Consider the following 2686-nt stretch of genomic DNA (forward strand, 5'->3'; position numbering starts at 1 on the left):
AATAATAATAATATTAATATTTAACAAAACCATGAGTTTTTTTTTATACACATTTCTAGTTTATTATGGCAAAGGTGAAGATTGCTGCCTTCTCCACAACAGCAACCAGTAAAATTTATCTCAAAATAACTCAGTACAAAATAGGTCTGTTTCACAATTAAAAAAGAAAAAGAAAAACGGAAAAAAAAAAAAAAAAAAAAAACAAACTACATGAGTTTTTAAATCTTATCTTAAAACATAAAAGAAACAAATCAGTCATTGGCCACACAGCCCAGTCCCATACCCTCCTCCCAGAGGGCAGACAAAATGTAAGGCCCAGATGATTTTTGAGTTCAAACTCCGGTTGGAAGAGACCACCCACAGGTTTATGGCTGTAGGGCTGAGTAATCCATGTTTCTAAAACCTCAGGTGGAGTCATAAAACCTCAAGCCTAGCTAGAGTAAACATTATCCCCAGGCCTGGGGACATTCTTGTGAAATGGGACACAATGAAATAGGTCACAATGTCCAGTTAAACCCACCCGTTCACAAAATGCAACCAAAACCACAGAGTGAGCTAATAGTTACCCTTTAACTAACCCCTCTTAGTTTTCTAAAAAGTCATATATTCTCAAACCCACCAATTATTTTAGAGGTCACCCTAAAACTAACCAATGTGATCAGCTTCTGTAAGTTGCTTGCTCCTTCCCATTTTGTGGTTTTTGCCTTTAAAAACTATGCCTGCTACACTGAAGGCGCGCTCTTTTCCTGTGTGTTCAGACCACCCTATGTATATGTAGATAATAAAGCTTTCCCTTTGTGATTTGCATGAGAGACCGACTCTTGGGGTCTTCCTTCACAGCGACTCGACCCTTACAGAAACACATGGTCCTCTCCACACTTATCAGTGGTTTTGCTGCTGTTCATCCTTGTATTATAGGCGTCCTGCTGTGCATCCAGCTCCTCTGCAGAGAGCTGCTGCTTTGAGTTCCTGACAAAGCCTCTGCCTCTTTCTCGACTGCCTCCACGAGTCCCTCTCTGTGTGCCACCACCACCACTGAAACCTCCAGAGCCAGTTTCCAGTCACTCCATGTCTGTTTATGCTCTGTGCAGGTCTTCATCGTGTTTCAATTTGTGAAGTGACAAGCTGGATATTCCTGGGGCAGTCATCCAGAGGGACCCCATTGTACTGTTTCATAGCCTTCAGGGTGTCTGTCTTCCATTCAAAGTGCACATCTGGCCAGTCCTAGCCCAGGCCTGGTAAGTGTGTGGGAGAGCTTCTGGCTACCCTGCACCGGCAGGACCTACCAATCACAGCCCAGGCGCAGCGTGGGTGAGACCCTCTTCCACCCCCTTGGAACCCCACCAACACTCCGCAGCACCCCCCTACCTCACCACATGAGAATTTCTGCCGCGTTCTGGGGACTCCCAGATCCAGTCCTAGCCCAGGCCCAGTGAGTGTGTGGGAGAGCTGCTTCTCCCCTCTGCTCCACCTTGTCCCCTCCAGACTCGGCTCAGGCCTGGAATACAGGTCTGGGATGAAACCCTGCAACTGTAATCCCTGCAGAGAGAGAAGGAGACAGAACCACCCAGCTAGTCCAGGAGCAGGACATCTTGCCAGAGGGGCACAACAGGTTCACTCCTAAGGGCAGCATCAGGAAGGAGCTGAGCACAGCAGCCAGACCCAAGCCAGGTACAGCTGGATAAGTCCAAACTTTGTAGATCTGTACCTGAACTTCAGTAGGTGCTAAGGTTATAACTGCACCAAAGCTCTACAACAAAGGTCAGAAGACAGTGCTGCACAAAATGACAATGAGAAGGAACAAAATGCAATCTCAGACCCCAAGCCCACCCATAACAAGTGCAGAGGACACTAACAGAACAAATTGGGAATCATGCAGCTGAAATCAATGAATCAACGGCTTCTGAAATAAAGAAACAACTGCAGAAAGGTATAGAGGACCTCAGATTGGAAATGAAAAAAGAAATCCCTGAATCAAAGTGCACATCTGCTGTTCCTAAACTTTGGCCAGAGCGATCATAGCACACGGCCGCCTTTTTCAGTGTTCCAAATTCAGCAAAGAGTTCCTGAGTGTCTGCCTCTGATGCTCCAAAGACCAGGTTTGACACCAATAGCTTTCCACCAGTCTCCACACCGGCACCACCCCCAAAACCACTGTCTAAAAGGTTGTGCTGCCACTTGTCAGAAAGTTGCTTCTGCCTGCTGTTCCTGCCACCACCGCCCACCGCGCCGCAAGCAAATGGCCAGTGGATTCCACATGGGCCCGCCGCCTCGATTCACTTGCGGTGGTCTTTGCCCCACGACCACAGCCGCCCTGGGGGCCGGCCCTACTGTGGCCACGGCCTCCACCATGGCCACCTTGCTGGCTCCGGTTCAGCTTAATGATGTCGTCCAAAGATGTGGCCATTTTGTTGGCCATGGCAGGCATGGAATCGGGCTCCAAAATCCTGTTTTTAGAAGAGTGTTAATATTTGTTTTTCAGTGCTAAGGATCCCACCTAGGCCTTGTACATGTTAAGCAAATGCTGTACCTCTTAGCTACACTCCTGGTCACTGTCTGGGACTATTTTTTCTTTACACATAGCCCATGGCATTTCAGTTCAGAGCACATCCCTGAGTATGATGGGATAGTCTCAAGTTCTTTGCTTTTATTTCCTCTAACTAAAGGGCTCAGACCAAAATGGTCA

At 47.3% G+C, this 2686-nt stretch overlaps 1 pseudogene; it reads right to left on the reverse strand.

Annotated features, from left to right (window-relative positions):
• Nucleotides 1–851: 851 nt before the first annotated feature.
• LOC101589021 lies at nt 852–2431 on the reverse strand (annotated as a pseudogene).
• Nucleotides 2432–2686: the final 255 nt, after the last annotated feature.

Source organism: Octodon degus, unplaced genomic scaffold (genome assembly GCF_000260255.1).
Source record: "Octodon degus isolate 3935 unplaced genomic scaffold, OctDeg1.0 scaffold00059, whole genome shotgun sequence".
Classification (NCBI taxonomy): Eukaryota; Metazoa; Chordata; class Mammalia; order Rodentia; family Octodontidae; genus Octodon; species Octodon degus.